Raw genomic sequence first — 21,974 nt, 5'->3', positions numbered from 1 at the left:
GTCTGCTCAGCACTCTGAGAGGCAGGACGCTGATCTGACTCAGTACTGCTATTTCTCCGATCTCTTCTGGAAAAAACGAGGGAGTTTCCTCTCTTTTATAGCGAGCCCCGACTAGAACGCACATAATTACGTTTTTATTTACTTTCCAGACTCCTGCGGCAGACCCAGGCCTATGCATCGGGGCCCAAAGTGCAGCAACAGCAGCCTCGGGCGTGTAACCAGCCCACTGTCGGAGGTCCCTTTTACCCACTGCTCCCCCCCGCTAAAGGAGGCCGCGAAGCCCCTGCCTGCCTGACACCCCGTGTAGCCCCACAACACCCCTCAGCCCTGCGGCGGCCGCTCCTCCAAGGACAGCCGGCGCCTGCCCCGAGGCCCACCACGGCTCCCCGTCCCCCGCCACCGCAGGACCGAGGCCTGCCGGGCCGAGAGCAGAGGCCGGTCCCACCGAGGCCGCGCTGGAAGGCGGGCCCGCGGCGCCGCCTGCTCGCAGGAAACGGGGGCGAGCGCGGGAGCCCGGGGGATACACAGGACGGGGCGCGGGGCCCCGGGGCAGCGCCCTCCGCCGCCGCCTCCCCCTCCAGGCAGCGCTGTGAGATGCCAGAGCCCTCCTCCGCGCTCGGCCCTGCCGAGGGAGCCCGCCCCGCCGGCGGCTCCTCCTCCTCCCCCGCCGCCGCCGCTGCCGCCGCCGCTCTGCCAGCAGCCAGTCGGGCCTGAGACCCGCGCCTGGCTGCGGGGCCTGCCCTGAGCGCCGGCGGAGGGCGGGCAGGGGAGAGGGAGGGAGGGGGGGGGGGGAGAAGGGAGGAAAAACCAGCAGGAAAAGGCCCCGGAGACCGAGCCCGCCGCGTCACATGAGCTGACAGGATCCGTACCCGCTCCCCTTCCGCGCAACAAAGGCTGGGGAGCCCCCCTGCCCGCCGCGGGACGGGGCGGGGCTGCCATGGGACCCTGAGGGCCGGCCCCCCAGGTAAGCGCGGCCGTTACGGCGGTTGCTGGCCCGCCCGCCCGCCTCGCCGCGCGCGAGGGCGCCCCCGCACCCCGCAGGAGGGGAGGGGGGAGGCAGGTGAGGCTGGGGCGGGGGTCTCGGCGTGGGGAGGGGGACGGACGCACGCACCGGCATCCCCCTTCTCCTCTTCCCTCCCGCTTGTTCTCAGGTGACTTTTCTCATCGCTTGGTTTTTAATGCGTGTTCGCTCCCCCCCCCCCCCGTGTGTGTGTGTGCGCGGTGTTAGCTGGGGGTTATGTTTGTTTTCCTGCGGGCCGTAAGCCGAGCTCTCCCCGTTTCCCCCGGGACCCGCCGCCCCCGCGTCTCGCCTTCCTCGCCCGCCTTCCCCCCGTGTGAAGGCAGGACGGGCGGTGCGCGGGGGGCTCCGGCAGCCCGGCCTGCGGGGGAGCGGGGCGGGCTCTGGGGCTGCGGAGAGGGGCTCCCTGCAGGCTGCCCCGCATCCCCTCGCCTGGGGGTCTGTCCGGCTGTCTGCGTGCAGCCGTCGCTAATCTCCGCTTCCTTCATATTCATTTCTTCTTACGGCGAAGAAACAGTTAACGCCGTGCGGTTTTGTGCATTGCCTCCCCGCTCCTTCCCCTCCCTTCTCCCATCTTCCACCCCCCCCCCCCCCCCCAATTTATGAACCAACACGTCGTGACCTTTCTGGCTGTTAAGAAGAATAGTATTAAAGGTGATCTTTGTTTTTGTTCAAGCGCCATCCCGCTAACGAGCTGCCTTTTCCAAGCCGGATTACTGCTGGCGGCGGTAGGCAGCCCCTGGCTCACCCGGGACTTGCCCACCAGGACCCTGACTGGAAGTTGTTGACAGTGGCGGGGGTGGGCACATGTTGCCCACACGCTCCTCGCAGCCGCCGAGGTTCACGGCTGGAAACTCCCGCTGGGAGACCCGCCGCCGGGTGAAAAATAACCCGGCAAGGCTGGCGTCTCAAGCCTCTTCGTGTTTGGGAAGCACCCTGCCCCGGCTTCGCTGCGTGCGGGTGCTGAGAGTGTGGTGCTGGGGAGGTAGAGGTCAGGAGGAGTTTGTGGTGAGGAGGTGAGGTTGCTGGGGAGGTGGGCTGGGGAGGCTTGCAGGGAGCTGGGGAGGCACAGGGGCAGACTGGAGGGCGAAGAGCAGGCAAGGGGAGAGCACAAGTGATGGGAATAGGGGGCTGTGGACAGCCTTGTGCAGGCGGCTCAGCCCCGCCAGTGCTCTCCCCTCTTTGTGTCTACATCGCAGTGCAATGCTGCTGAAGGGAACGGTTTTATGTGTGAGGATGGGTTTTTTCTTTTTTCTTCTTCTTTTTTTTTTTTTAATAATTTTATTTTTGGCTCGTGACCCTCTCTGCTGTGTTAGGAAAATCTGCTCCTGGGCACGGCTAGCGTCTTCCTTCATATGCCAAGCAGCTGCCTGGCTTGAGTCTTAACTCTGGCTCTGTCCAACTGGGAGCGTCCCCCTGGGAAGGAGTCTTCTTCCCCTGTGTGGTTATCTTGGCTTGTAGGGACTGAGAAGAAACCACAGTTCCCTTTCAGAGGAAGGTGCTAGACCGGCCTTGATAATCATGTTAAATCTCTTCTTTTAAGTCACAATTAAAAATAAGTGATGCTACAAAGTGAGGAGGAGCAAGCCACCCCCAGCCCTCTGGGTGCCTGGTGACTGTGAGGGCAGAAACGGCCCTGGCGAAGCTGTTTGAGTTCAGGTGCTGGGTCAGGACTGTGGTCCAAGCAGCAGGAAACCAATTGCACACAAGGAAAGGCTGTGGGGAGAGGGGAAGCTGAGGATTTGGAGCACCTTCCGGTGCAGCTAATGTGCCCTGAGGTGTTTCACATCTTGCTGCAGGCTGTGGAAGGAAAGGGGGTGCATGAGCAAAGAGGTTGGGCAGATAACACTGTCAGCCTCAGCTGTTGAAAGACTATGAGTTAGCCTGCTTGTGCTGCCCCCACCCCAGCAATTTTAAGGAGTGGCATTGGGGTCCTCATTGGTGCTCTTCAGGATGAACCAGATTTGCAAGTTTATGCATATCTTAATGAAGGCTTGGACCTGGAGTGTATTTTAATGAAAGCCATGGATTTTATGTAGTGTGACCTCAGATAAAGCAGCAAATGCTCCAAAATAATGGGGCAAAACTGTGAAAGCAGGCAGCTCTGATTTTAATTGCTCATTTTTCCTCAACCTCTTTTTTTCATGAGATTTCTGCCCTAGCTCCCCTTTTGCGGGGTGCTTCTCTGTCATGGTGGGGAACAGAAGGGAACTTGTCAATAGCCAGCTAAAATTCTGCTGATTAGTGCTGGAAATATGACTGATTTTTAATGTAACCATGTGTGTCATGAAGGCCTGGACTGGGTCCCTGACAGTTTGTTTCGTGCGGGTCATTAGCTGCAATGGAAGACTAATGACTGTAGCTGACAACTTGTGTCTTTGCAAAATAGGAGGAAAGGTTGGCTTTTCCCCTAGAGTGGATGGGAGGTTTGAAGTGAAAGTCAATTTGTCGGTCCCTTCCCTTCAAAAAAATGTACAGCACATTTTTGAAACTGAGTCATCAAGTACAATTTATTTCAAGTATTTTTAAGCTGTTATGAATGTGATGCACTTTGGCCACATGCTCACAGGAAACTGTAAGACAGTCTCGCTCAGATTTGCCCTGCTTGGGCTTGAAAAGTTGAGGGTGTTTGCTTGTGGTGGCCCTTTTAGATCCAAGCAGAGCACAAGTGTCTTAAAGGCAGGACATCTGCCACAGGATAGCCTCTGTGCAGAGGTGTGGTCTAGGAGAAACATAAGCCACCCAGCCCCATGTTTCTGGACAGCCTCTGCTGGTAGGGGTGAGGTGATAGCAGGTGAGGTTGGAAGCAGGAAGGGGTGGAATATTTTGATACCCTGAGCTCTGAACCAACCGAGAAGGGAGTGTGCAGGGCTCTTGTCCATCAGCCAAGCCTGTGCCAGGGGCGCTGCTGTCTCCCTGTGACAGACCAGCATTACTTCGTGACCTGTAGTTCCTGAGAGGTTTAACACAGGAGTGGATACATGGTGTGCAGGAGGCAAATTCCCTCCAAAGTCACTTCGTGATTGAAGTCATAACAGGGATGCACCACTTCAGGAATGATTATTAGTGTCTGATGACCTGGCCAGCATTGTGTAATGACACTGACTAAGAGATAAAAGGTTTTATATGCCATAAACTTGGTTCTTGCTTCAGGGTGAACCACGGGGCTTTTGGAAATGTGTGTTTGACAGCTCTCTGGTAACTGCAAATAGGTGCAAATGTTAATCACTTGAAGCAAGTCTTTAAAAATAAGAACAGACACAGATGCAGGCTATAGGCAGGAAAGTAAAAGAAGAGCTAATTGCTATTTTTTTTGTTGTTGTAATTTAAAAATCTGGTTTAATCCTGCATATATGATTCTGTGAGTGACCCAGCAGCTCCAGCAGTTTACTCATTTATTTAAACCAGCTTTGTAGTTCACCTTGAAAACCACTTCCTGCCATATGGTTATATTATTTCCCTATGCCACGTTTTTTGCTAATTATCAAGACCATTTGCTTTAAAATAGGTGTTTTTAATTTCACAGCCTTGTCTGCCTCCCCTGCTTGATCCTGCCCTGGAGTCAAGAGGCTGTGTCTGTTCATTCTCCATGGCAACAGGCTGTGATTTACTTATTTCAATTTAATTAAAAAGCAGCTATCAAATTCTAGGCATCTCATATGTTCCTTATATTAGAAGAATATCAGTGGATCAGTCTCCACAACAGCAACCTCAAAAATGAAATTCTCAGCCTGACCCACTGGTTTCTTTCCCTTTCTTTCTTCCCCTTTGGAAGAGTTTAGGAGAGGAGGGAGTGCTGTGTTTGCGTTGTCCTCAGGTGGAGTGGATGGGGCTGCTGGACTGAGGTTGTGGTAGGAGTCAAGTTCAAGACTCCTGTAGCATTGCTGACATGAGGGTGCCAGTTAAACTGCAGAATTACCCATTCAAGCCCATTAGGTCATCCCTCTCCTCCTGACATTGTTGTGCAGCTGTTGGGAGGTTTTGGGGCTTGATGGGTTGGCATGAACATCCCAGACTGCCTAGAAAGGGGAGCATGGATCACATGCTTGGTGCATAGACTCCCACTTGCTGGGGAAGGTGCTTTCTGCAGCAGCTGCATCTTCTGAGCCATTTCTGGGACTAGTGCAAGGTTGTGACACCATTGCAGGCTTGGGTGAGAAGGGCACAAGTGTCCATGGACACAAACATCTATACTTGCTGCAGTGAAAATGCAGAAAATGGCAGTTCTGCTATCAATGTTATGGTGTTTATCAGCTCTCCCTGTGTGAGAGATTTTACAAGTTCAAATCCTGTGTGTTGTGTTTGATTTTTTGCTCCATCTTGAAGCCTGTCTGCTTCTTGATGTGTGCATGATATGGCTTTTGGTTTTAAGCTAGTCAGTAGCACAGAAGCCCACAATGCCCTGTTGGTTTAAGCATGCCTGGTATTTGTATGCAGGCTAGAAATGAAGACCTTAATCCTAAATTAGTTTTCCAAGTGCCATGGTTGTACAAATACTAGTTTGTGTTAGTCAGGAATAAGGAAACATGGGCAGTGTTGGGTTGTTGTTGCCTAAAGAGGGGAAAGGTGTCAGGAAAGGATCTTGGAGATGGATGGAGGAGTGTGGTAAATTTACTGACTTAGAGGTGTTAAGTTTGGTAGTAAATGGATGAGGTGGAACCAGTGTAATTAAGAGGCTCCAAAATTAACACTCCCTTTTGTCTTCAGTACCAACACCCCGATCCTTAATAGGATTAAGTCTCTTGACAGGACCGCTCAGGTGACTCAGCCTTTGGAGTACTTGTGTGCTGGTGGTGCTTTCTTCGTAGGAGAAGCTGAGCCTGCTGACATGTGTAACTAGATTCAGGTGCTATTTCTGAGCTCTACTAATATGTGGGAGAAAGTTGGCCTTGCATTTTTATTAAGCCTTAAGGAACAGTTATCATCAGAAGAGTGCCTGTACAAAACACTTTTGTTTTAAATTTTCATTTTGTGTTTCTGCTCCTTTTATTTCAAAGTCACTGCTGGTGATTTTAACAACAGTTATAGGTTGTTGCAAATCCTAGCCAAACCAAAGCTGGTGAGGCTGTGACAGGAAGCATTGGACTCTCTCCTGGCTTGCTTATCTTCATAAATTAAGATTGTATAGAGAGTTTCCAGCTGCAGATTCCTGTTGATCATGCACCAACTGGAAAGACCCATTTGTCTTTTTGAGTCCATAAGGTTAGCAGTTAAGCATGTGTTTACTAGTAAAGCAAGCATGATTGGTCTATGGGATGCTGAGAGGTGAATCTGAAATGTCTTGATGTTGTTCCTAATAAAAATAGAATCAAACCAAGCAAAACCTCAAAGTAAGCTTTTATTTGTTAGTGTGTTGAAGCAGATACACTCAAGGAATTTATAGCCAACTGGTAGCATCCTTAATTCTTTATTTCTGGTTTTACTAGAATGCAGGTGTGATCAGTATTCTTTCAGAGTTAATCTGTTTTTCTTGCTTATCCATCTTTGAAGTAGACCTCTCTGATATTAATTTCTGCATAGTCTATAACTTCATCTATAAAATGAAGGGAATTCTCTGTATAGGCAGCTGTGAACTTACATTTGTTGTCTGTAAATTGCTCTTAGTAACTGAGCAGAGGAGGTGGAGAGTATGAATAAAGACAGTAGAGTAATATGTTTTTTGGTTTTGTTTGTTGTTTTTTTTTTAATTGAGAAGAACTATATTTTGTTCATCTGTTGATGTAGATGCTGATGGGGAAAGAAAAATGCTTTATCAGGAGCACCCTGAAGCTAATTTTTAATTTTGTAATGAAAACAGGCATTTCTGAGCATAGTGATAAAGGCAGCCATCTTGTTTGATAATAATAGAGTCCAATTCAGAAATAAGCACAATTACTACTGGAAATTATAATAATGGAGTCCAATTCAGAAATAGGGACTATTACAACTGGAAATCCTGCAGTACCTCTCATATTTCTATCTGCTTTGGGTCTGCTCAATTTCAGTGCCAGTTTTTACCTACATGGCAGCCTTCATCATCCAGTTCAGAAATGCTTTTGGTAGGTATACCCTAATAATAGGTAAAACTCCCAGATTTAAGAGTATAACAAACACCTCTGTTGCAGGCTTTTCAGCTAGGCCCCTTCTTTTGTGCTGACTGATATATTTGTTCAATGAAGCTGCAGTTTCATGTGGGTAGATGGATTTTCTTGCTGTGGCTGAACCAATCTAACCACTTGCTCCTTCTAAGAGGGGTAGTCATGCCTTGCTCGTGGCTCTGTGGCCCTATTCCATCTTTTGTACCCACTCTAGTGCTAAACAGATCCAGCTTGTTCTGCTTTCAGAAAGCTGTCTTGCCCAAAAATATGGAAAAAGTGAATAGCTTTCTCTTGGGACAGAGAGCTGAACCTGCTCACCAGGTTCAGGCTAGTATCAGAGCAGCTGTGCAGGAGGGGTGAGATTTGTTTTGCCAGCAGTGAAAGGTAGGGAATGAAAGAAAGGTGAAAGGGGGCCCCCCCTTTTTTGGCAGCAGTGAACTATTAGCCTGGTTCAGCTGTAATGTGAAACCTCACCCTCAGCCTTCATTTTTCAGGTCCCTCCCTTCCCCTCTGCTTCTCTCATTCTTTCCTGGGGATATACTTGTGTGCCTCCAGATGCTGACTCCACTCCCAAGCACTATTTTCAAAAGGGGAAAAAAGGGAAAAGATTGAGTTTCATTGCCTCTGCAGTGAGAGACATACCATAGTTCCCAAGAGCTCATTGCTAACAGCACACTGCTATGAGCCTAAGAATTATTAATTATTGTTATTGTTACAGTTTTAATATATTATTATTAAAAGGCTCCCAAAAATAGTAGCCAGAACCGTTCCCTATGAGGGGGCAAAAGGACACTGCCTGATGAGATAGCTGTAGGCTGAGTCTGTGAAAGAGCTTCCCCAAACATGGTGATGGTGGCTGTTTGGACTGAGGCCCCAGAGTTGATGGGACCATGTGGTCCCTGAGACCTGGGATAAATGGCGAGGGCAGGAGACTTTTCCGCATGCCCATGGTGAGCCAAGCCTGAAGTTGGGTATCACAGCACCAGGAGGAAGTCTCTCGTCTCTGAGCTGTGACTTGCGGTTGCTCCAGGTGCTACTGCCTAACTAATATTCAGGCACCAGCAGAAATAGAGGTGGCCTTGCGGGACATGGCTGTGGTACTGCGGAACGGGGCAGAATGGTGCTGTCTTGCCCCAGGGATGTGATGAAGCTGGGGGTGTGCTGAAGCTCAGAATCTGTGGGAGCTGGCAAAGGCGAACTTTCCTTTCGCTGACCAGCGTGAACAGTGTTTCTGCCTCTGCTTTGCTGTTGACATGTGGGTGTATCTGTATGAGCCCTCGCTGACGGCAGGGAAGAAGGGATGTGTCGCCTAACAAGATGCATGCCCCGGCATCTACTTAACAGGGTCATGGTGCAGGTCAGAGTGTGCATTTGGGAGACTAGATGGAGGCGTCTGTTGGCCTCCAGTGATTGCTTTATGGCTAAAGGAGCAGATACTGTGTCTGCCTGGTGAATTTTATACAGCATGAAGGTGAAGATGATGTCAGTGAGGAGTAGTGTGCCGGAGGCAGCAGGATGCAGTGAGCCTATGCATGTGTGGACCGAGCAGCCATGCCTGTGCCTGGCAGGAGGGGCAGGTTGCAATCTGTGTGGTGCACAAATTAGAAATGTTTGTACAGCCATTTTCAAATGGGAGGAATGAGGGAATTTGCTCCAACTTGAGAGCTGTTAGAGCTTTGTTTTGTGCTGTAGTGCCCTTGGTTGGGTTTTTTTTTAAGCATTTAAGCCTAAATTCTTCTTCTTGGCATGTGAAGACATTATGGCAAGAGAAAGATTATTGTAGGGTTGTGTTGCTTTGCATGGTAAGATTATACACTGGGTGGCTGTTACAGTGGATTTGTGTTCCAAGGATGGAGTGAATAAAGGAAAGAACCAGTGTATTGATATTAAATAATGGTACCACTGGATATGCTGAGCACAAAGTGTCTTTGTTTTCAAGGGTGTTTTTTAAAATCTGACACACTTACAAGCCAGCTGCAATATTTTTTTAAAGACACATTTATAAGAGAGGGGGCAATATAGAAAATGCTGTAAGTAATCTCATTGAGAAGTATGGGGTTTTTCCATCCCCTTGCACATGCATGCAGCCTCTGGGGAAGATGTTAGTGAAGAAGCTGGATAATCGGGGTCTTCTCCAGAGCTGCCATTGTTCTGATTGATGTAGTGGGTATTAGCTGGGGGATGTGTACACATGCAGGGGCTGTCTGGGGTTTCATCTCTGCAGTCTACTTTTTTTTTTTTTTTTCTTTCCCCCTGGATAGAGATGCATATCCTGCCACTGTTGTCTTCCACCTACATTTCTTTCTCCTCTTGTAAATACTTGCTGATTTTTGTTGTTGTTCTGGCAAATCTTCAGTTGTTTTTGTGATGGGCGACTCTCCTTCTGCACTGCTTCACCTGGCTCATGATGATAGGTGTTCCTGTGAGCCAGTCTTTTCCTAGATCTTTTTGCTGAATTTTCATGCAGTCTGCCCAGTCTGGGTCCATCTCTGTGGTTGCAGTCTTCACTCTAGTGAAGATCCAGGTGGTGTAGCTGACTCTAGCAGTGCTCCAGCTGCCCTCTGGAGTGCGAAGGAATGTGGTGAAAGAAGCAGCCGTTCCAGGGCCCTGTTTGTCCTCAGACTGGAAATGTCGAGGGCATGTTAGAGTTCCCATGTAGGACTGCAATAATTAAATAGTGCTGTGGGGAGAAGGGGGGAGGAGAGCACGTGATGGTCGCTTCAGATGGATTAACAAAGAGGGGCTATTACGGTGCCAGCAGAAGACATCCTTCTTTGGAAGTTCCTAGCCAGGAAATATTTTAAAAAGCAGTCCCAGAGAGTGAGAGAAAAGCATGATAGGTCTGTGCTATAATTAATTGCCCAGATACCAGTGAAAGAGCGGTTTGGAGAAGGGGACTAATTTGTGAGCCGGGTGTGGTGTAGAGAGGGAAACGGGAATTTCCTGACTGTTGTTTGCAAAGCTCAAGCGTAGAAAGAATTTTAGACATAATAGGTGGAAAGAAGGACTAAAATTAATAGGTAGTTCCATGTTTTAATAATTTTTTTTTTGCACTGCATGGTCCTGGCTGATGTTAGTTGAACATCAATTGAAGCAGTACAGAGCGTGCTTGGGAACTGGAGACATTAAGCAGGAAGAGAGAGCGAATCTTATTAGCTCTGCTTTTCGTGCATTAAGCAGAAAGAGGGGCTGAAATGTGATTGCAAACAGATAATAGTAGCAGGCTCCTGAGGCACCAGCACCATCCAGCATATGGGGTGATGGATCTAACCATGCTATAGAACTGTTTCTTGTAATAGAAGCCGCTTGTTTTTATGTCGTGGTTTCTGTTGTACTTTCTAATTACCCTATTCATCGCTGTCTGCCATTTTGAGCTTGGCCACACAGGATGGCTCAGGCCCCTGGAATGTGTGCCCTGTTGAGCACTTCTGCCCTGAATAGTAACCGTAGCTCTGGTAGCCAAACAGCAGGAGGGAAGAGGTGCCAAGGCTTGAGAGTCCTATCTATTTTCCCCCTTATTTCCAAGAATAATGGAAGTAACAGCTGCTGTGTTTGTAATGCTGGGAAAGATGAGTGCCAGTGTTGTGTGTAAAGCTCTTAACTTCCCTCTGAAAGTACAAGTATTGGGATTTGCTGGGAGAAGGTTCCTAGTTACATGAAAAAAATGGGCATCTGTCAGGGCTTCTTACAAGTAATAAATAAAAGCTGACTTTGGTTTACCAGCCACTTCCTCAGCACAGTAGCAGAGGTCCTGGAGCCACTTCCAGTCCGTGGCCTGTCTTCCACATGGAGCAAACGCAGCAGAGAAAACAGGCTGGTGAGGTTCAGTCACTGCAGGGTGGAATCAGCACTGCAGATAGAGCATCCAACATCCCTTTGTGCTGGTGAGGGAGTTTTCCTTGTCAATGTGGTGTCCCCTTCCCCAGAAGAACTTGCTTTGCCTTCTCTCCACTCAAGGTTTTCTTGGATGGAAAGCCTAAATACTGATGTGGATTGAGGGAATGCAAAGGTAGTGAGAAGAGCAGAGCTCTCTTTAAAATGTCTGAACAAAGCAGCCTAGTAAGAAGCTCACGTATGTGTGTATATGTATTTTAAGGCCAAAAGGGGCAGGTCAGCCTAGTGTTTCTGTGACCTTTTCTCAACTGCATCTTGCCTTTCCTGCCTGCTGCCTTTTCTTGCCTGTCAGGGGACTTCCATTTCCTTCCCACTGACCTGCAGGGCTGCAGGCAGCCTCCCTGCCCCTGTGGCAGCTCCCAGCTCTGGCTCCAAGCTAATAATCCCAACAGATTTTACTGGCTTGTGCTCTGCTCCATTCCTGGCTGTAGGGGATGCAGTGTGTGAGGTTGTGGTTTACATTACTTTTGGCATTACACTGGCCCTGGGTTTCCACCCAGAGGCATCCGTGTGAAACCAAAACCTCATAATAGGTGCTAGCTGAGCCTCTGGTAGAGCCTGGCTTTTGCTCAGTGAGGCCTCTTGCTTCTCTACCTGCAGGTGACCAGCTAGCACAGATGTCGTCCAAGCACACCTTCTAATTGTATCTGGCTGTCCGGATGATTGCCAGCAGTATGGGGTTTGGGTGGAAGTAGGAGGTGTTGATAGCCAGGAAAGAAAAAATTCATCAGGTACCAGAGAGGGTAATGAAGATTTCCTCTCACCACTCTCACCACGCATCAAAGCACACTTAAAAAAAATAGTGTTCATCTTTGACCCCCATTAATGGCTGGCTTGGTCTGTGTAAGAGTTTTACGAGTCTGCTGCTGCTCCCACAGAGTTTAATTATTTAGAGCATGAGGTGGAAGTTTGTGCTTTCACTGCTGATGGTCCAGGGTTCAGGCCCTCCTGACAGGCTTGGGGGGCTGGTTACAAAGGCAGTCTGGCTGGGTATGCAGCCACTTCCTCTGAGTAGCCTAAGGGAGGTGCAGTCCTTGCCAGGGCTGGGAGCGAATCCTTCCCTCGTTGTGTGAGCTCCACGTGACCCCGCTTGTCGAATTCAAGGTCTGTGTCCTTATCTTCAGGGTACTTAATGGTCTGGACCTGAAGTGTCTTAAATGACTGCCCAAAGCTGTGGAGCAGGCATGCTTGTGGCAAATCCTGCTTGTTGCTGAGCCTGGAGCCCCTGGTCAGCAGTAGAGGCTTTAGAGGCTGGCATAAGACTCTGGCAGCAATATCTGGTTTATCAGCCCTGGGCTACGTGCCCTTTCCCTGTGGCGGCATGCCTTCACTGGCCTCCTTGCTGCTAATGGTCCCCTCATGTTTCTCCTAGTTCCTGCTCAGTGCTGTAGTAACCACTTTTCCTAGTGTAAAATCTCATCTTCAGCCTGCTGCTCCCTTCCTTTTGCAGGCCATCAGCTTGTTCTTGCCTTACCAACTTTCCTCATCTGTCTCTTCTCTGCTCTTAATTGTCCTAAAGCTTGGGAACACAGAACAGATGTAAGGAACAGTCAGACTGATGTGCCAGGAGACCTTTATGCAGCTTGCATTCCCAAATGGGCAGCCAGCCACCTAGACCAGGAGTGTTTCCCAGCCATCCTGCTGATCACTCAGCCAGGCTTCCACTTGTGGTGGGAAGGTGCCCAGCTCCAGGTCAGTTGGCGGGGATGTTGGCTGGTCTGATGCATCAGCTGACCATCTGGAAGGGTCAAACTGGTGATGCTGGCCTTCTGGCCACTGCTGGAATGGGTAAATTCCTCTTGGGGTTGTGCCACCTCTTACATTGGTGGGTCCTGAGTGCCTGCAGTGCTCATCAATGCTGAAATGAAACGGTGGCAGCTGTCTGGTGCAAGACTATAAATGTAGGCTTGTTTCAAAGCAAAAGTAGTTAAAATTGTTGGATCTGGGTTTGGCTGATAGAAAAATGAATTTATGGGTGGACTGGAAAGCCTTGTTTAATGTGGAAGATTGACACTATATTTTTTGTACTGTGCCTGTTGGTAATGGAGATGCCTATCACAGTGGACACCAAGCTAGCAGGTTGCCTGGTATATTGCTGTTTCTGAAGGCTGAGCTCATTCTGCATTCTGGGGTTCACTTCTCTACTCTGCCTGCTGCCATTTCTAACCCCCTGAGCTCAGGTATCACTTGGACCTCCACCTTCTCCCAAATGTCCTCCTGCCATCTCCTTGTATATGTCTCACCTCCTGGTTTTGGCTCTAGCAAGGGCCTGTGTGGGCTCTTGGTTGCATGCCAATGGGATCTTCATGTTACGCCTATCTACCCTGTTTTATCTCTTCCCACTCCTTTCCTTATTCCTATTTAATTTTCCTTGGTATGGGACTAACATTCCAGATTGTGTTGGGAAACTGGTTTGAGCTGAGATGGCAGAACAAGGGTGGAGGGGAGGAATGGGCTTATTCTGGTAGATGTGAGTTTCTGCCATCAACTGTCTTTGATCTGTTGATTACTGTGGACCTAGCTAAATCAGATGGATCTGCTAGACAAATGCCAGGTGCTCTGTATCCTGCCTCCATATTCTACTCTATTTTTCTATTTTTTTTCCCTGAAAATTAATAGGATTCTGCCCATTGATGATTAAAACATCACCTGGAGTTTTGGAATGGATCAGATGCGTCAATCAAATGTTACCACATTGCATCCAAAGAGAGGAATGCCATCCAGCTGGGGGTAGGGTCTGCTTTTTCTTTGCCCCCATTGGTGTCTAGAATTATCAGAAACCTTTTTGTTTTTTAAATGCAAGCATTTTTAATAGAAAGTACTAGTTTTCAAAATTAATTACTATATTGTGTGAAAAATTTACTGCTTTCTTCCTTTTTTTTTTTCATTAGTATGGAGCAATGTTGTGCCTCTTCATATTTGCAATGTTATTAATAATCTTGGGACTTTGCAGGGCTTTGGTAAAGAAAACATTTCAGTAACTACTTCAAATATTTTGGGAGGGAAAATCTGGTGTTTTAAATGAAAAGTAAATCTATTCTGATTACTAAGAAAGATGAAGATAATTGAATTCTTTTTTCAGAAATGTCAAAGTTCAGGTCATTTGTCCCAGTTCTATAAATGAATTTAAAACAGACTAATACCCCTGCATAAACTGTTCCCCTTGCAACAGGGGAGAGGAAGCAAAGAGATCAGTAGGAAGCTGCATCTCTTTGTGTACTGCTTATGGGTATGTAGCTACTGTGGCAGCAGTTATAGCATGAGATGTGGAATGAAATAACACGCTCAGGAGAACAAGAATCTGAAGCCTTGCAGGGGCTTAAAGCACAGGTTGCAGCCTGAGCAACACACTGAAGTGGCTTTTTGGCTCACTTCCACTTGCTAGTGCACAGCTGCCCATTATCCTCTCGCTGGTATGCCACTTGGCTCTTTCAGCAGAGAAGCTGCAGAGACAAAACACTCATCTGGCTCTCAGAAGTGGGATGGACTTTCCAGGTCAGACACCAGAAGATGTTTGTTAGGGTTTGAGTCCACAAGTAATGCTGTTCCAGCTTTGCTCACTTGAAATCCAAAGCGCTTTATGCATTATGTTGATTTCTTCTCGTTAAAACCACTTTTGCTTTAGAAATGAAGGGTCTTCGAGCTGAAGGTTATGTCAGAGTGTGCTGCAGGATGATTTGTTTCTCCTCGGTATGTAAGTTTCCTGAATGAATGATTTTGAAGGAAAGTAATATTTCCCTGCAAAGCCTGCTTCTCTTAAGTCTTTGGACTGTCACAGCAACAGCAAGACTACCAGTGCAATATTAATAATTTGTGTGTCCCTCATTTGGACCTTTGTCCATTTCAGCCTCAGCAGGTTGGGAGAGATGAGAACACGTAAGTGTTCTTTTGCTGCTGTTCTGTCTGCATATCTTCTCAGGATAGGCAAAGGATTTTGGTCTCCAGAGAATGTCTATCTGGAACCTTTTAGCAGTGCTAAATTTACAGAAATAATACCAGAAAATAGTATAATGGTGTCTCATTTCAGTCATCTCTGCATAGGGCTGTACTGCTTTCTTTGGACGTCTGCAACAAGTGTGGTTCAGATGTTCGTGAGCTTTGCCTGATTGCAGTAGGTGAGGGAGAGGTGAACCTTTTATGAGTCCCTTCTGTGGGATGAGCCCAGGCAGAGTTTTGCTGCATGTGTATAATCGGCCCCAAATGTTCCTGTGCTGCCGCAGCTGCACAGAGCTTTCTTCAAAACTGGGCTTTGTGTCCTTGCTTCTCTCCCTCACCCTCTTCTGAAGGGAGGGAGATGGGCAGGCAGTTTGTGTGTTTCCTGAGTAGGAATTGCTTGAGGTGAGGAGCAGAAGACCCTCTGAGCCAAATGAGAACGAGTCTTCAGAAACAAGGCTGATGAGAGGATGTTACCAGGGAATTTGGCTGGTTTAAATACAAAGTGTACTGTGCTTGTGCTGAATTCTGGATTTAGCTGTTGCAGGCTTGTGCTTGGTGTTAGCAATCATCTGAACACCTTCCAGCTTGGCTGTATATGAGATGCTTCTCCTTCAAATCGTGTTGCAAGCACAGCACTGCATTTCATGGAGTTTTGAAGGGCCACTGGTGTAGCATGCATGAACTAGTTGACATGTTCCAGCGAGTCTGTGTTCTTACAGGCAGGTACTGAACAGTTTCAGTTGGATCAGTCTACCTTGAGTGGTATTTGGCAAGCAGGTAAGGAGTTTGGAGGAAGCTGGAGAGTTAGCTGCCATGTCTTGCTGATGGTTCTGAGTGGCTGATTCACCCCAGGCAATAGGAGACCCACAGGTTCTGTGCCACTAGGTCACGGATGGATGGATGGATGGTCGGATGGGATTGTTTAGGAGAGAAGAATGTTCTGAAAATAGTTTGATTTGTATCTTAAGCCTGAAATAGTATTACTGAAGAAAGACAGATTTATACAATAATTGTTGGGGGAAAACAAATATTTCTTTAAAACTGGATTACGTTATTTCAAATTCTGTTTTTGAATGTCTTGGCTTGGAATAAAGTTTGGCTCAAAAATTGCTGTGTGTGTGCAGAAGGATCTGCAGAAAGATTAACGGATAAGAAGAATCGTGGTCTAATTGTTTTGTGTTGCACTCATTAAAAGATCTTTTAATTTGAGACTGAGTTTTTTGCCATGGTTTGTACCTTTGTAGTTGAAACATACTCTTGTCCTTGATTCTCTGTTTTATGAAGTCTTCCTGAGTGCTTCTATGTACAGTTCGAAGAAAACAAGATGTAACTGAGTTAAGATTTCTTGAACTTCAATTTTACTACTTGAATTGCAAAGCCAAATGGCTTGGCTGCCAGTGAATGGTTATAATTCAGAAAGAAACTAAGATGCCTTGTTGGATTTCAGATGGCTTGGTTGCAGCAATGAATTTTTTTTTTTTAATTTTTTTTTTTTGGGGGGGTGGGGAGGCACTGAAAAGGGGCTAGAGCCTTACTGCTGGCTCTGCACTTGCATGCTTCATCTAATACACATATGCATTTGTAATAAAAGACTTTTTGCAAAGCAGCATTGATTTCTTCTGCAAAACAGAGAGAGCTGAGAATCTGAGTTGGAATACTCTCCTATTTTTTCATCCCTCTCCCTCCTCTTTACAAGAAGTTACTTTAAATAGGGAGCTGTTCGGCAGGTTGCAACCAGAATTCTATAATAAGATCTCTGTTCACTCTCCCTACTTTTTCACATGCAAAGTTGTGGCTGTAATTATATGACAGCTGCCCTCTTGGCTGACATGCAGCAGATTGAACTGGGGATCTCCAGAGCTAGAAGTGTGAGCTGCTACTCTGTGAGCTAAAGCTCTATAGCTGGAGGCTGTAATGATCTATATCCTTCATGACTGAGTGTAGAAGGGAGCAGCAAAAGCCGCTTGCTGAGTTATGGTGCATACAGGGTACTCACTGTGTACATGGTTACTTCCCAGGTACACTGGAAGCTTTCTTTGAGTGGTTTGTGGTAATAGTACAAACTGTTGTCAACTCATGGGTGCTTTAAAATGACACTCCATTTTGGAGCCTTAAATAAAATAACTTTACTAGCCCGTTAGTCAGGCACAAGATGTTTGTTGCATTATGTGTGTGTTGTGCTGAGCATGAGTGACCCTTATGTTACTGAGGTCCTTCAGCTCTAATGCAATGTAAGTAATTTTTAACAGTACTAAGTGCAATATGAAAAATTCTACAGCATCAGTGATATTCAGGCAAATTTGCCTTTATGCTTTGCCATTATGATAGGTTTTGCATAGATGGCACCGTGGGAGCTCTGTAAAAGCAAAGAAAGGAGAAGCTGGAATTGTTGGAAAATCTCCCGTTCCTAAGGACCAGGAAAACCTGAGCAGTGCCAAAGTTTGTCAGGCTGAGGGAAAATGAAGGGAAGCAGAACCATATGGAGTTTCATGAGTAGTGTCAGCTGTGGGTAGCTTCTGCAACCAGTGTTGTGGAAGAGGAGGAGGTGTGTTACAAGTTGAGACATTAATTTTGAACTTTGTGATGTTCTTAACACCTCCTTGCCCCCCTTCCATCCACAAACAAAAAACACAAAACAAAGAAACAAGAAGGGAGATGGATGTCTGCTCGCTGTAAATAGGACAAAATATGCATTCCTGTCTGTCTGCACAGTTCAAAACCAAGCTGATCTTTCCCTCATTCAAAAATCTAAAAAGGAAATGTTTGGGGGAGGCAACTAAACATTAAATAAAGTAAAAACTGAGACAGTCCTTTAGATCTGAACCACTGTCTTAGTACTGGCCCAGCATGTCAGAAGCTTACTTGATTCCAGGTATATTACTAGGAGTGAGATTCTCTGCTATAAATTAAGATAATTTCTATATACATAATGTAAGTAATTTCCAATTACACAAGTCTGACCCTGTTAAATCCTGGTTTATTTAATGCCCTCCACCCTGGTTGCATCCTCCACTGGTTTTCTTTGCATGGATTTGTGCACACAGGGTTAGTATGAAGGTATCTATAGCACAGCCTAAGAAATTCCTATTTCCTCACATTTCTGGCCTGTACCACCGCTGTCATCCCATTGGTTATGTGGATGCAACCATTGGTAGGACTGTAGTTGGTCAAAAGCCCCATCCCGCCAAATACATGAAACAACCCATTCTAGTGATCTAGTCTGTGGTGTTGCATTGCAAGCAGCAGTGTTGGCAGAACGAGGGAGAGGGTGTCACAGGAGTGGTGGAGGGAATTTCTTAAGTTGGTATCACTCCTGAAAGATGAGTCTTGTAGGACTGACTCTTCAGGCCATCTCAACAGTCCTAGGGCTCAATTCTCTACTGCCTGCCCTGTCACTCCTTACAGAGACAGCTGGATGAGGCTTTCCCCACTTCCCATGGGAGCCTGTTCCACAGCCTAATAGACTTCACTGTCAGGAAACATTTCTTGATTATGCTTTAATCATGGGTGTCAAACTCCTAGACCCTGGGATGACCTTAGCCAGCATCAATACAAGGGGCTTCCCTGCACACGATGTGTAGAGAGAGCGTGTGTCCCCTTCTCCTCTAGCATTTATTGCAGGCCTCTTTCAGCTGCAGGCAGCTGTACCTTAGGCAGCTGTACCTTGGCTCAGTCTCCTCTGTCCTTAGCACTGCCGTTGGAGGCTGTTGTAGAAGTGTGGAGCGTTAGCCCACATCAAGGGTCTGAGCTGCAATCTGAGACTGGCTAGTCACTTGGAGTAGGTTTCCAAGAATCCATGCTGCTGGCAAGTGAGCAGACAAGCTGAAGCAGCATTTGTGTGTGTCGCTACCTTTGATAGTGCCAAGTCCAAGGAATCTGTTACAGCACAGCTATCCCTTGACCCCGTTGCGTTGCTGTGTCAAACTCAGGTGCAGAAAAGGCTCTAGTACATTCCTGCAATCAGTTTAAAGCAGGTCTCGGTTTCTTTTACATTACAGAGTTTGGGCCATCCATGTTGAAGCAGGTAGGCAGAGCAACCTGGTAGCCAAGCCATTTGTCTGTGAAGCTGTGGAAATAAAAACCAACCATGAGGCTCTGCAGTGAAGAGTTTGCATGCAGTGTATCCAGTTTGGCAGGTATGGGGAAAGAGTCTGTTCAAGTGATGGCTCTTTCCCATGGCTGGTGGCAGTTAATGCCAGGTTTCTGTGGCTGGCCGTGAGAGGATGGATGGGTTTCCTGGGGAGAGGAGTGTGAGCCCACTGTGTCACAGCCCTGGTATGCAGTCATAGTCTGGTTGCACTAGGAGACTTTCCCCCCTCAGCACATGGCTGTTATTTTGCGCATCTGGACTTCGTATAGGCATTTGCTGTCTTCCAAGTCTCTTTGTTGCCACTTGCTGAAGCCCCCACCATTTTTTGTGTTCCTTTTCCATGGTAGGATGAGTAAAGCAGGTTTCAGAGCAGCAGAGGTAAAGGTGTCTTTAACTTGTATTGTTATGAAATCAATGCTATTTTCTGGTCTGTTGCTAGTATGTTCAGACATTTTGCTTACTCCCCTGTCTGCTTCTGTGATATTGGTAGACCTCATTATGTAATGTCTTTTTGCAGATTGGATGTAATTACTCCATAATCAGAGGGTGAATGAACTGTTCAGATAATGACCCATTGAACTGTTCACAACTGCAATGTTTGTGACACCAGAGATGTGAAGTACCTTCCTTACTGTGTTGCTCCTTCCTCTGCACCCCAGAGTTGGACCCCTCTACATGCCCATCCTGCCTCTGTGTCATCCGGTTCATGTCCTGGTAGCTCCTCACTCTTCTGCCAGGGAGTTTTTTCTGTGGTGTCCCCACATGGTCTCCATTCCTCACCTGCCGTGGGTTATCATCTTCCTGTGTCCTCCTCGGAGGTCCTTGTCTGCCTTTCATCAGTGCTTTACTATTGGCTCTTCTGCATAGCTCTTGCCTTTCCTGGTTGTAACTGCCTCCTTCACAAGGGAAAGCTTTTTGCTTTCTCCGTTCCCATGGGAGAAAGAAGACTTAAGTCTCATTACAGGTGCATAAAACATGGCCACACTGTCACCAGATTTTTGGATTTTTTATGTCCTGTTTGGCTCAGGTAATCTCTTTCCAGTTAGCCATGCATCAAGTGTCCCATGTTTTCATGGGGTTTGCAGGCAGTGTCTTGCTCTCCTGGGGCTGAATGCTATGACTGTTGAATCTGAGAGTGTAGTTCCACAAGTGTTGTTTCCAGCAGTCTCTTCTGCAGCTCCTGAGCTGCTGGTTCAGCTGTGCTGGTGCAGCTGAATGTGTTGCTGCACACTGAACTGAATCTGGGAATTGATCTGGATTAAAGTGGAGAGGAAAACTGCTTAATGCAGTGATTTGCTCAAAGAAATACTTGAGAAACTACAGTTTAAGGGCACTTTGACTTGATAACCCTTTGACTAACAACCTACTGGTATAGCAGTCCCTTGTTTCAATGTAGAGTCGTTGCCTCCCACCTTTCAAACCCTCCTGCCAAATTTACACCACCAGGAGCCGCCTTCCTCAGGCTTAGAGTAGCTGCTGCAGGTTAAGATGTGCTATGCAGCTGCTCTCAGAAGCTTCTTGCTTATTAAAATTTTTGGTCTGATTTTATCCTTATTAATGTTCCAGAATGTTGCTATGTCAGTAAGTTTCTGGGAAAGATAGCATACCCTTGGATGCCAGCTTGAAACTTTGAAAATGCTTGCCCTGCCCTGCTCTGCAGGACATGTTTAACCTGCCCCATCCCTCCTGATCCACTTGAGTGGAGGCCTGTCTGGTGGCTGCTCTTGTGCTCGGCTTTCACTCACCCTTCCCTGCCTGATCCATTTGCCTGCTCCCAACTTCATGCTGTCCTGGGTTTAATTTTTGTTTAAGATCCTCGTTCCTTTAATGACAGCAGGAACCGAAGGCTGTTCTCTGTGGGGGCTGTGGTGCACGGCTGTGCTTGAGGTAATGAGACTTGATGAAAACCTCTTGTTACGGTGGCAGGATTTCTTCCTTCTCTGTGTTTAAGAAAAGGGGAGGGGGAAGAAAAAGTGACAGACCCTGCTGGGTATGTTAATATATTTTTAATGGCTTGCATGTGGCTAGCTGAAGACTTACTTGTCCAGCCTGCAAGAAAAGTGGAGTATCGTGTTATTCTTCTGTACCTTTGACTGAGCTTAGCCAGGAGTTGAAATGGGAGAGAGGGAGGGTTGGGAGAAAATTTCACAGAAATCCTGATGATACAAATGAAATCTGCTAGAGGTGGAGGGGGTTTGGAAGGGAGAGGAAGAAGATTGGATCCCAGATACCTCCTCCCTTCCCCCTCCCCAAATCTTCCTCTTTTTCTGGAATATTCCACTGCGATCATCAAGAGAGCTACTGTCTCAGACTGTGGTATTTCTGCCAGTGGTGAGGGGAGAGCTTTTTCTGAAATAATTGCTGTATTTCAGAGACGAAAGGGTTTATGCTATGATGGTGAGCTGAGGAGGAGAGGGAGCTGGTGGGGTTGCACAGTGGGGTGTGGGGGCGATGGGCATTTTCTCCTTCCAGCCTTAACGTGCTAGTTAAGCTGCAGGCTGGATGAGGCTGGTGGTCAGAACTGGCTCCTGGGGATGATGGGGTTTTTTTTTGCTGCTTTCCTGTTCCAAGTGCATGCAGAGTGCTGCCTGTGTTGGGGAGCAGCTGGGCTGGGGCAGCTGTGGGTCCTGGGGGTCAGGAGCCTGGTGGCCGGGGCTTCAGTGCTGGGCAGTGGTTTGGAGCAGAGATGTGCTTGGTGGAGCCGTGAGGAGGAACACACACGAGGAGAGTGTTAGCTGCTAGAGAAGAATTAATGCTGCATAACCCTGGTGAGAGGGGGAGAGAGCAAGCAGTGAGAAGCACTGGTGCTTGCTGATCAGACAGAGCAGCCAGGAGAGGATGGCCCTGGTGACACATTGGCAGGTTGGCTGGGAGGGGTTACAGTGTGGATGGGTATAGCAGAGCAATCCCACCCCCAGTAGCTCCCACCACAGGAGGACTGGGGGAGCAGTGGTGTCTC

At 47.5% G+C, this 21,974-nt stretch overlaps 1 protein-coding gene across 9 annotated transcripts in view; it reads left to right on the top strand.

Moving 5' to 3' along the window:
* Positions 1 to 805: 805 nt before the first annotated feature.
* TCF20 (transcription factor 20) overlaps positions 806 to 21,974 on the top strand; it is a 168,598-nt gene continuing 147,429 nt past the window's right edge. For 8 of the 9 annotated variants that reach the window (XR_007891313.1, XM_051636905.1, XM_051636889.1 and 5 more), the window contains exons 1-2: positions 806 to 964; positions 13,609 to 13,719. The gene's annotated coding sequence lies outside the window, so the exon portion shown is untranslated. The remainder of the gene's footprint in view (positions 965 to 13,608; positions 13,720 to 21,974) is intronic. The other variant, XM_051636852.1, reaches the window with a different exon arrangement.

This window comes from Apus apus, chromosome 1 (genome assembly GCF_020740795.1).
Source record: "Apus apus isolate bApuApu2 chromosome 1, bApuApu2.pri.cur, whole genome shotgun sequence".
In the NCBI taxonomy this organism is placed as follows: domain Eukaryota; kingdom Metazoa; phylum Chordata; class Aves; order Apodiformes; family Apodidae; genus Apus; species Apus apus.
The sequence above is the reverse complement of the archived record's forward strand: the minus strand, read 5'-3'. Positions and strand labels throughout refer to the sequence as shown.